This window comes from Acinonyx jubatus, chromosome A3, assembly GCF_027475565.1.
Source record: "Acinonyx jubatus isolate Ajub_Pintada_27869175 chromosome A3, VMU_Ajub_asm_v1.0, whole genome shotgun sequence".
NCBI lineage: Eukaryota > Metazoa > Chordata > Mammalia > Carnivora > Felidae > Acinonyx > Acinonyx jubatus.
In genome coordinates, this window is record NC_069388.1 from 116,008,198 (window position 1) to 116,021,342 (window position 13,145).

Genomic DNA, 13,145 nt, shown 5'->3' on the forward strand with positions numbered 1-13,145 from the left:
AAAGAGAAATCCTCTAAGCAATGACTATTCATGATCTCCCAATGAAATGGCCTGAGAGTGAAGTTCACCAGTCAAATCCTGCCACCTCTCTACATTGCACATACATAGTTGCCAACCACATTGATGCCTCATTGTTTATAGGACTGGATAGCCCAGGATCACCAGAGATTTGCAGAAGGTATCCCACATGAAAGAGAGACCAAAGAAAACAAACATTTAAAACAGAAAATGAACTCAAAGGAAACAGAGATGAAGAAAAAAAATTTTTTGTATCTGTTTAATTAATGGTCTCAGATCTAAAAGAAGATGCACTTCCATGAGAAAGAACAGGATGGTTTGAAAAAGGAATAATCAAAGGAAGAGCAAGAGCAATTTGAAATTTAAAATGTGATAGCTCGAAGATTCAACAAAATAACAGAAAAACAAAGTTGAAGAAATATCTAAGAGAGTAGAATAAAAACATCAGTGAAAGTTAGTTTTAGAGGAAAGACTTTTAGAGAATTATCCAAGGTGTTCAGACATCTGTATTCAGTTTCAGAAAACAAAAGATAGGAAATCATTATTTTTTAGTAATAATAATGTAAAAAAATTTCCCAGAAGTAAAGGAAATAAATCCCCAAACTAAAAGTACCCTATGAATGTCCAGTGGAATAGAAGGAAAATACCAAAGCAATAATTTTACACTTCAGAATGCCAGGATAAAAGACATAACCTAACAGTTTCTAGAGAGAAAAATCATGCCGTGTGTGAAGGTGTAAAAAGCTGTGGCATCAGACATCTTAGCAGTACAGGATGCGAGAGGACAGTAGTGCTGGACACCCAAAGTTTTGAGTGGAAATTATTTCTATCCTATAATTCTATACTTATCCAAATAAAGGATAAGTATAAGTGTGAAATAAAGATATTTTCAGATATGTAAGAACTCAAAATTTTTTCCTCCCACACATCTTTTCTTAGGAAGAGAGTGAAGGATATGATTCAGTGAAATGAAAGACTAAGCCAAGAACAAGAAACAAAGGGATGCCAGAAAACAGAGAAACAATCCAAAGGATAAGACTGATAAAATGAAGTACTAAGATGACACCTGAGCCCCAGGTATAAAGGGCAACCCATCCAAATTGAAGTAAGATGAAAGAAGGAATAAAAGGGAGGCCTCCACGGTGGAGGGCAGGAAAGATAGTGATAGATTATTTGATACATTTGGACATTTGGAAAGAAACATCACTAGATGTTTAACAGATGCATAGAAAACATTTTTTTTAAATGTCAGCAATAGTTATTAAAAAAGAAACTAAGCAAAAGAAAAACTATGGCAAAAAAAGAAAAAAAACTATGGCAACAGTTAACTACAAGGAAAACACAAAGTTGGAGGGAATGTAATTTATAATATTGTTCAGCAGTAAATACAATTTACAGAGTCAAAATAGACATTGACTATTGACTTAATTTTTTTAAATTGTATTACATTTACATGGGAACATTGGAGAAAGGAAAATGTAAGAAAACTAATAACTTTAATTACCATGGAGGAAATTGACAGATAGTGTCAAGCTATGCATAGGAAGACAAGGCAAGACAAATGCCTGACTGATACAACCAGTAAAATATAATGGGCCACGCTTAGATTTAGACAATCACTCACATAGAAAACAAAAAGAAGCCAAAGGTGCCAGCTCCCTATGGTCCTTGTCCCAGACACCAAAAAGGATGACACTGAAACAAAGGGTCAGGATGACTAAAACATGAGCGGTAGGAAACCTGTTGTTGAGGGGCCAATTCTAGACTGTGGCTAAGCAGTTACATGTTCTGCAGCTCTAGTCTTAGGTATGCTTTAATGGTTTGGAAAATAGGAGTGAGGAAGTCTCCTAGATCATAGCCAGAAAGATCAAAGAGATAGCATTAAAAAAAAAATTAGCACAACTCCTATAATGAGAATTCTGGGATAGAAAAACAAAATGTCAGGAAAAAAAAGCCCAAGTATATCACTATACCATGAATCTTAATAAATATATATTAATTAAAATTAATACTTCCAATTAGATCTTTTAATCAAAATCCAGCTACTCGGTAAGAGAGGAACAAGCTTTGAAACAATAATATAAAACACATGCAAATAAAGACACAGAAAAAGATATACCAAGCAAATATTAACCAATAAAAAGCTAGTTTTAATTCAAAGTTAAAGTAAAATAAAACATAATTTTGAGCTTTCTTTTCTTTAGTTCTTTATTATGTGTGGTATGTTTATTACTCCAGTAAAGCCGACACAGAAATTGCTACATAGAATTGAGGCTCTGCCATACCAAAGGAAAAAGGGAAAGGAAAAAGAAAACAGTACAGCATGTGATAATGGCTTTGGAGCTGGGCAGAGGGTAGTGAGGAAAGTTTTACTGGAAGCTGAAAAAATGGTGACCAATGTGTTGCAGTGGTGCAACATTTGAAAAACTTGTGTGTGATCATTTGAAAGACTTAGGTACCTAATGAGCTTGTAGATTTTTTTTAATTTTTTTTAATGTTTTTACTTATTTTTGAGACAGAGAGAGACAGAGCATGAGCAGGGGAGGGGCAGAGAGAGAGGGAGACACAGAATCCAGAGCAGGCTCCAGGCTCTGAGCTGTCAGCACAGAGCCCGATGGTGGTCTAAACTCACAGACTATGAGATCATGACCTGAGTCGAAGTCAGACACTCAACTGTCTGAGCCACCCAGGCGCCCCTGAACTTGTAGACTTAAGTGAAGAGGACTTGAAACAGAATTTTTAGTAGTGTATCCTGGTTAGTACTACCTGCATTTGACAATGTTCTACAAGACGCAAGAAGGTTTAGAAAATAATTGGCTGGTTTTCAAGAAAGGATGAAAGATTAACAGGGAATTCAGAATTCAGGGACTTGCAGGGTTGAAAGATCAGTAGAAAAGCAGAGAAATGCTGCATGCAACAAGGTCAATTAAAACACAGCTTTGGGGTAAACATTTTTGTTAAAACTGCTAAATAGAACTAGACCAAGAGCCCACCCTGCCAAAGAGAGTGTGCAGTGGATCTGGCTCTTGCCCTGTGTGTGCTCCCCCATGAGAAGCTACTCTCTCAAGGGAGGCACAGAAGAGTCCCAGTTGTCACAGAAGTCACCTACTGAACTGATGCCACTGTTCAGGAGTGTGTATTCAGACCCATTCTCCCACCTTCTGAGACTCCCCAAGATCTCAACCTGAGTTGAAGGCCACATCTGGGCCCAATAGGCCAAGATGGAGGATGAGGAAGATGGAGACCCCACCACACCAGTTGATGGTCTGCTCTGCCTGTTTTGCTTCCTGCTCCACGGTGCCAGAGTGCATGGCTCTGCATCAGGGCGAGAAGCAATGCTGGTAACTGAGGCAGACCTATAGAGAGAGCATGGGGGAACACAGGCAAAGCACTAAGAGAAGCTACAGAGATGCAAAGCACCTATTCACATAGGAAGTCTCAGAATAAACCAGCACCCAGAGAGATGAATGGGTGGATGAAATCCTAACATGGAAGGTAGGCCAGGAGATATCAAACTCAGAGATAATCTTTGTGCCTGGGACTAGGAGACAACAGCCATGGGTTTGGACATGACCATCCTGAATAGCTACCACGTTTTCACAATCATCTCCCTGCCATCCCCACCCATCTTGTTCCACCAACATTGCCATGCAAAACAAAGACTTGGGTTAAGAAGTGCTCCCCTACCTCACTGAGTACTGAGCTAACTATAGGATATTTTAATTTTAAAAGAAAATTCACAATCTAAGGGTAAAATTGGTTACCTGAGCAGGTTTTCACTTATCTGGTCATTAGTTCAACAGCAAGTATTTCCTGAGACCTTCTCATGGGCCACATAGCACATTGGAAACATGCAATAAATAACATGACCTCTGCCCCCGAGTCATTTAGAGAGGAAGAAACAACACTAAAGCAACTAACTTGTTTAAGAGAAAAGGCAAAAAATAACAAAAACAAAAACAAAAAAACCAAACCCACAAACAAACAACTACCTCTAAACAGAATAAGATAGCCCCCAGTAAATTCTTTCAATTGAACACAAAAAGAGTATAACAGGTTTCCACAGAAGCAGATTAACTCAAAATACTTGCAATGAAGTCTAGAAGGAGGCAATTCTCCAAAAGAATTATGGGTACAGCTATGAACACACAAAGCTCCTGAAATCAAATAGTTAAAAAAAAGAAAAAGAAAAAGAAAAAAGTTTTGAAAGAATTGCATTGTCACAAGAGCCACCAACCTGTGCTAAAAGAAACTGTGGCATCTTGAGATGTGAAATGAACTTTGAGCCACTGTCCCATACCTGAGAGTGAGTACCTCCCTAAATTCTGTTAATGAGATTTGGAGAATTATCCACACAGAAAAGCTGACCTTATAGAAATTTTCTAACATAGCAAAATAGAGAAAATAGTATAATGAAACTCCCTTGTAGCCATTATTCAACTTCAATAATTAGGGAATGTTATTTCAACCCATTCCCCCATCTTTGTCTTGGATTATTTTGAAGCAAATCCAAGATCTCTTTATCATTTCAACTGTGAATATTTCAGTATATGTCTCTAACAGCTAAGAGACTCTCTTTAAAAATAACCACAATGTCATTATCACACTTCAATTTTTTTTTGCCTTGAACCTATTTTTTTAAATTGTGGTAAAAAATACATAACATAAAATTTACCATCTTAACCATTTTTAAGCATACAGTTCAGTAGTGTTATGTATATTCACACTGTTATGAAACAGATCTCCAAAACTTTTTCATTTTGCAAAACCGAAACTCTATACTCATTAAAACACCTCTGCTTCCTGCCCCACCCCCACCCCAGTCCCTGGTAACCATCAGTCTACATTCTGTTTCTATGAATTTGACTACTTTAGATGCAGTATTTGTCCTTTTGAGACTGCCATATTTGACTGAAAATAATGTCTTCAAGATTCATCCATATAGCATGTGACAGGATTTCCTTCCTTTTTAAGGCTGAATAGTTCCATTGTATGTATATATCATATTTTGTTTATCCATTATTCATCCATTGATGGACATTTGGGTTGCTTCTACTTCTTGGCTACCATATCACACTTAAAAATTCTTAACAGTTTTTTAATAACGTATTTGCTTGATATATCTTTTAAGTCTCATTTAAGACTTAAATGATCCCTCCCTTTTATTCTCTATATAAATATTTATATATACTTTGTACATATTAAATATTATACAGTAAATATAAAATCTTAAATTATATTTTTATATGATATGTATATATGAAACTGTCATTTTTTAATAGAATTTCCCATAGTGTGGATTTTGCTGATTGCCTCTGTGTAGTGTTAGAAAGAAAACCACAGGCCCAAGATGGAGTAACTTGCCCCCAGGACAGCAAACCAAGACTTACTGCAGTTTCAACCTCTCCAGGAGTGGAATTTTAAACCAATCAATCTGGAATTTTCTGGTCAGCACCAATGAGGTAATCTGTCACATGGGTCCTGTCCATCCTCCAAAGGAAGATGAGGTAATGTGCAAGATAAGACCTCTCCCCAACCTCACCCTAAGGGAAGGTGACCTTGCCTGAAACAAGCTTTTCTTTTCTTTTGCTAATAACTGGTTGCCCCATGTTCCTTATAAAAACCTTCCATTATGGGGGGCACCTGAGCGGCTCAGTCGGTTAAGTGTCTGACTCTTGGTTTTGGCTCCAGGTCAAGATCTCATGGTTCATGAATTCAAGCCCCATGTCTGGCTTGGGATTCTCTCTCTCTCTCCTTCTCTCTCTGCCCCTGCCCCACTCACTCACTCTCTCAATCTCAAAATAAATAAATAAACTTTAAAATAAAATTAAGAAACCTTCCATTTTGTACAACTCCTGGAAGCTCTCCTCTAATTGCTAAATGGGATGCTGCCCAATTCACTGAAAGACTTAATAAAGCCAGTTAGATCTTCAAACTTATGTGTTGTTTACATCTTTCTTTATACCCTGTATTTCCTGTGAATTGATAAATACGTAGCATTTTTATTGATTCAGGTTCAGCTTTTGGCAAGAATAATAGATTGTGTTGTATACATCCATCAGGACTCATGTTATATCTGATGTCTCTCTCTGTGATTTTATTGGCCATTGATAATGGGCATTGCTATCTCAGTGTTTTTCAAAATGATGATATTCTAAATGTTACTCCTTTTTTATTAGCTGGAATACTTCTTCAACCTTTTAGTCAGCCTGAGATAGTTCATATAGGAAGGAGGCTAACTGCTTAATCTTTTCCTTTTGCCAGTTTTCAGAATTATGAGCTGTGCTCATAACATCCTCCAAAGATGACTATTTTTTAAATAATAATATTAATTCGGGGTTTAAGATATTTCCTGTGTTTTAACTTAGTGAAGTTATCATTCTTATTGACACTTAAATTACTCCATTTGGGGCCAGTGGGAGCCTCTTCAAGTTGTTGCTACAGCTCTTTTGACAAGACCCTAATAGTCTTTGACAGCTTCCTTCTATTTGGTTTGACAAATTTTTCCACACTGTACATTATCCCTATCCTATAATCAGCCATTTCCCCCAAGGAGGCCCGGTCTTTGTAAAATGTGGTATTTAGAAATCACAGTCTGGGAGTTAGAGGTACTCATTGTTACTGGGTTGGTTATTGTTTCTAGGACTTCTCAGGTGACCCCACTGGGAGATCATTTCAAATTGAATGTAAATCCATACTTACATTTCCAATGCAAATTTTGGATTTTTGCTTAATTTGTCTGATTTTTATATTTGTATCTGTCTTCTTTCTCTTACTTGGAAAATCTTGGATTCTAATGGTGTTAACACAATCACTTATTTTCTTCATTTTACCTAGGTATAGTAGTTTAATAATAATAATATTAATATTACTAACAATATGATTAGCAAAAGTTTAATATTTATAGGGTTATAGTGTTTTCTTTTATTATTTCATAGGGTGCATTCTTCTATAGTCACATCCTCAAATTACTGTGCTTTAAGGTCTCTTGAAACAATTCCCTGAGTTTTGTAACCAATTTTTTAAGGTTGGCTTATTTATTTTGAGAGAGAGAGAGAGAGACGGGGGAGGGGCAGAGAGAGAGAATCACAAGCAGACTTCCCACTGTCAACATGGACTTGACACAGGGCTGGAACTCATGAACCATGAGATCATCACACGAGCTGAAATCAAGAGTTGGACGCTTAACCAACTGAGCTACCCAAGTGCCTCATGACCAGTTTGATACATGATATCATTTCTTTTTTAAAAATTGCTTTCTTCTATTTTAATTGTTTTATAAGTATGTAAATATGTGTATGGCTCTGAAGTCAAAGTCCATAAAATCACCTATTCAAAGAAGTCTGGCATCTATCAATGACCCCTCTGCTCAGTCTCTCTCCCAGAGAGAACTATTTTATTTTTTAGTTTGTTTTTTTATGTTATGGTTCATTCTGCTTTTTAAAATACAGGCAAACACATAATTTTTTTTAGATAAACAGTAGCATACAATATATATTTCCTCCTGTCTGCTTTTTCATCTTAACAATATAAGTTAGAAATCACTCTATAGAAGCATATGAAGATGTCACTCATTCTTTTTCACAACTACGTAGTACTCCATTGTGTAGATATACCAAATTGATTCAAGTGGTCCTTTATTTAAGGGCAAAATAAAATAAAAATTAAGGTAAAAAGCATTGTAAGGGTCAAAGTGGTACGTTTCACACTGATAAAAGGAACAATTCACCAAGAAGATAAAATAATTGGGAATTTGAATGTATTTAACAATGCAGCCTTGAAATAGATAAAATCCAAAAGTTACCAAGGGAATTTTACACATCCATAAAGATATTTTGTTCATTTGTTTCATAGAAAATGGTTAGCAATATCCCACCCGGAATGTCAGAATACTTCTTAGATGCAGCCATTGCATACCTGACCTTCCTATTTCTGTCTTCCCTCATGCAGTCAATTCTCCATACTGAAGGCAGAGTGATTTCTCTAAAACATGTACTGGAGCATGCTTAAAACCCGGCAATGATTCTGTGCTAAAAGGTGCTAAAAGGCCCTGCTGCTCTGGCCCCACATTTGTCACTGGCCACCTTCTCCACACTCCCACTCTCACTGTCTTAAAGCTGGTCACACTAAACTGGTTTGTAGATCCTTAGTACGGACCATGGTGTCCCCGGCCTTGGGGCTTTTGCATATGTTATTTCCTCTGCCTAGAACACTGCTCATCTTTTCCTTTCCTTTTCCTTCTCCTCCTCCTCTTTCTTCTTCAAGATAATTCCTTCTAATCATTTAGGATTCAGCTCAGGCACCAGCCTTTCTGGCTCCACCAAACTGGGTGCTTCCTTAGATGCCCGACATTCCCTAACACCGTGTATTCACCCGCTGGCCTTGGGCCTTTCTCCATCTAGATTGTGAATGGAGTTCCTGAAAGGGCAGGGTTGTGGTACTTTTTAACCACTGTACCCCCAGTCCCTAGTACATGCCTAATATATAGAAAGACTTTTTTTTTTAATGTTTATTAGAGAGAGAGAGAGAGAACAGGGGAGGGGCAGAGAGAAAGGGAGACACAGAATCCGAAGCAGGCTCCAGGCTCTGAGCTGTCAGCAGAGTCTGACGCAAACCTTGAACCCACAGACCGTGAGATCATGACCCGAGCCAAAGTCAGACACTTAACCAACTGAGCCACCCAGCTGCCCCAAAAGGCTCAAGGTTTATTAAATAAATGAACAGTGGGCAGAGGTAGGAATTATATTAGATTTATGTTACCGGAGGAGAACAAAGGCCCAAAGATGGTCAAGAAACAAGTCAGAATCAGTTGGAGGTAAACTCCCTCAACTTTTGGTCTCTTAGCCAAGGCTCTGGCTTCAAGGTCTCATGGACCCATAATGAGCTGTCTAAAACAAACAAAATTGACTGTGTCCCTCACATGTAAAACACAAGTGGTATCTGGGAGTTTGATAAGCAAAGCAGTGCAAATGGGAGCTTTTCGGAGCTCCTGATCCTAGAGTATCAGTCGTACCTGGAATGGGTGGCCAAAAGCATGGAGGATGATGAGAAAAGTGACCCTCACACCAGCCCTTCCCTCCTGGGCTTCTACCCCATAACTCCACACTCATCATGTGCTCAGGTGACCCTGGAAAGTGTTCTGTGCTCCCCAAGCCTTTCCACTATACCGTGCAGGGTGAAAGCTGGCTTTCTGGAGCAGAAAGCTCCATCCTGGGGTGGGGAGAGTGTGTTGGGAGGAGGGGACAGTGCACAAGGGCAGGGGGATAACAGATGAGGCTAAATTAATTTTGGAAACCATTAAATCTCTGAAAAGAGAGCATGTTTTCGGCAGGGACAGTGAATCACTGTGATTTGCAGAAACAGGCACAAAGCAATTAGCCATCTGGATGCTGTGGCTTCCAGCCCCCCAACGGAAACTTCAAGTGAGCGGAAGGCTGGTCATTACCCAGCCCAGGCCCAGCTCTCCAGGCCCCACAGATAAGTCTGTGCCTCCAGCCCCTCCAGCCGGCTGGGAGCCCAGAGGCCTAGGACAAAGGGCAACTTGGCAAGAGTCACAGAAAAATGGGCAGGAAATGCAACGCCAGCCTCAGGGAGCCAGGACTACTTCCTTCTTCCTGCGAGCTCCTCTCAGAAGCCATCATGACTGAGTGAGCAGTTCATTCACTTGACAAGCATTGACAAGCATTGACAATCACCATCTCCCAGGCCTCGTGCTACTAGTACACAAATTATGACATTTCATCCACACGTCACGCACGGGAAGAGTTCCACCCCGTGAACAATGGCAAGGGGACCCCTCGTGTTGGTCCTCCATGTGGATAGACTGCACTCCCTGGAGTTAGGAAACACAGTAGCCTTGCCTGGGAGAGATTAGTATCTTTTTTATTCAATGAGTAAATAAAAGCTAAAAGAGATGAAGTGAACTTGCCCAAGGTAAGTGGCAGGATAGAGAACGTAACTCAATATTCCGTGCCCTTTTCTTAGATGATCCATATTTGCCAGTTCTGCTCTGTCTGGCTCATACAGTTATGAGAAAAAAATAATACACGTGGATGTGCAAGGGTTTTTTATAAACTGTAGAGTGCCATACGCAGCTGAACTATTCTTATCAGCAGTCACCCCGCCTCCAATGCCCTGTGACCCTGAGGGGCTGCCCCTCCATTCATTCCTAGAAGCTGCTAGGGAGTCCTGGCCAAGCCCGTCTAAGAAAAGGGTCAGCCAGCCTTTCCAGAGAAGAACATACAATGAAGCAGCAAGAGCGCTTTGCTTGAGGAAGCCTGAGTGGACTGGACTGTGCTGTGATTTACAGACTGCGGTGGTTCTGGCACTGTTGTGCCATCAGGATGCACCATGCATGGCAGAAAGGCCAAATGCAGCGAAGTGCTGCCAGAGGGTGCCTGCTTCCAGGGAAGAGAGTGAAGCCAGGAAGGACACTACCACCTAGACTGACTAGAGAGAGGTCAGTGCCCCCAAGCCAAGGTACCTGGGGCCTCCTGCCTGCCCACATTCTCTGTGGGACCATTGACCAACCCCTTATCGCTCCATGCTCTGCTGAAGTGTTGCCTCTGCAGAGCCTCAGCCAGGAGCTGTTTAGCCCAGCTCAGGACTCTGCAGTGGCCTGGGAGGCCCCAGACCTGGGTGGCCAGAAGGTTCTCATTTGCTGTCTCCATCTGCAGTCCATGCAGCTGCTGCTGGGAGTACCGGTTCTCTGATGAGGAAAAAGCTGGGTGAGACTCCCAGCTCTGCCTCTCCCTGGCTATGATGCTGGGTCAGAGGCCATTGACCTCTCCCCTTGTTTTTTTTCATGTATAAAATGGGGTTAATGCTCCTCACAGGAGTCTGGGGAGGCCTGAATGAGATCACAGGTGCCCTTGGAGAACAGGCAGGTAATGGAACTGTTAGTGAAGAGAAGTTCCACAACAAGTTTTCCTGATTCAGCCACGGCTGCCACGTGGAACACAGGCTTGGGGTTGCCAGATCTTTTTATTTGTCAGTAAAATCAGAAATCTGGATTTTCATGTGAACTTTCCCAATTTTCAAAAGCCTGTGAGGACAGAACAGAGCATGTCTGCAGGCTGAGTGTGAACTCAGAGGGCAATGACATTCCTACAGGTCTCCCGGCACACTGTGCTCAAAGTATGAGTGTCCTTCCTCCTCTCCCTGTTTTCCTCCTTTCTTCCTGGTTCCCTGAGGCTCTGCTTTTCCCCTAGTCGTGCCTGTCACCCACATTGTAAACAGCCGGGGTTAGTTCAGCTGTGGAGGGGCCTGAACTCAAGGCCACGGGTGGGGCTGAGAGAGGACAAACATTCTCAACAGAAGCAGGCTGGGTTCAGGCCACCATAAAGCCCCACCAAGCCTCTTTCCCAAGAGGGAAAGGGAAGGATGAGGAACAGGGATCTTCAATCACAAAACAAATGAATGAGTGAATGAATGAATGAGTGAATGCATGAACTAACCACAAATGAAAGAGCCAGAGCTGCCTCAGACAGAATTTTGCTTGGCAGCTGTGGGGCAGGATTGAAGATTATGCTCTTCTCGATAATGTTGACAGAGCTTTGAGAAGGCCTCTTGCAAAGGTTGGTGGGGCCTTTGGCTGGGAGTCCTTGTGGAGCAAGCAGGCTCAGAGCCAAGTGAAGCAAACTGCCTTCCAGCTCCTGATCTCCGTCTCGTGTTCTGATTAGAATCAGGCCTCAATCTCCTCCCCCAGAGCCTTCCAGAGAATCAAGCTGGGGCTGCCGGAAGCAGGAGTGCAGGGCGAGGCTGAGGGGGTAGGGAAGGGGGTGGGCACTTGCATCAGGGTCCTTCCCAGAAGGGGCAGGTCTTTCCTAGCACTGGGCCTGCTGGTCTCCCCCGCCCGCCCTTTCCCGGACATGCCATGCCGGTGTCCCTCACTGCAGTCTTTCCCAGGCGGGGAGCTCGGCCTGGTGGGCCCTCTGGAGCCCGCGGTGAAGCCACGCGTTCGCACGAGGTCCCGAACCACACCCCTCACTCTCTCTCCTGCTCCTGGAAAAGGCTGAGGAAGAAGCCCCCACAGAGCCTCTTTTCTTTCCAGTGTTACTTCCCAGCAGAACCACCAGGGGAGGAATTTTCCACAGGGTTCCCCCTCCCAGTGTCCAGGTCTGACTAGGTCACTTCAGCTTCAGCATGCCCCTGAGCCTCCCCGGGGCCAGAAGGGGCAGGTCTGTGCCCAGCCACATCTCCTCCCTTCTGCAGCTACATGACTTGACCTCAGCGCCCACCAAAGGGACAGTGGAAACTCATCCACCCAAACATCAGATACAGTTAAACTGAGGGCTCTTTTCAGAGCAACAGAAAGATAACAGCGCTGAGGGACTGTTCCAGACTAGAGGAGACTAAAGAGAATGATCATTAAATGCAATGGGTGACTCTGGACAGCGTTGGGGGGGAGGGGGCCGGCAGGGGGGAACTGCCATAAAGGACCCCATTGGCAACATTTAAATAATAGACAGTAATGTTATATTGGCATTAAATTTCCTAAACTTGATTATTGAAAAAAAATGAAAACAAAAATGTCCTTAGTTTGTTTTCTCTGAAGTATTTAGGGATAAAGGGGCATATCTGCAACTTATTCTCATAAGGTTCAGAAGTAATAATAATAATAATAATTGCATTATTATTCCTCAAACAAAACATACAGTTAGAATAGGCCCAGCTATTCCACGCCTAGGTATATGCCCAAGAGAAATGAAAACATATGTCCACACAGAAACTTGTACACCAATGTTCACAGCAGCGTTATTCCTAATAGCTACAATGTAGAAACTGAACTCTCAAGTGGTAAATGGGTAAATAAAAAGTAGTACATATCTAATATACTGGAATGTTATTTGGCTATAAAAAGGAATGAAGTACTGATATATACTACAATATGCATGAGTCTTGAAAAGGTTATGCTGAGCGAAAGAAGCAAACCACAGGGTTACCTGGCTGGCTCAGTCGGTTGAGTGCCTGACTCTTAATTTCTGCTGGGGTCATGATCTCATGGTTCATGTGTTGGAGCTCTGAGTGGGGCTCTGCACTGAAGCATGGAGCCTGCTTCGGATTCTCTCTCTCTTTCTCAAAATAAATAAACATTTAAAAAAAGCAAGTCACAGAAATGACACACA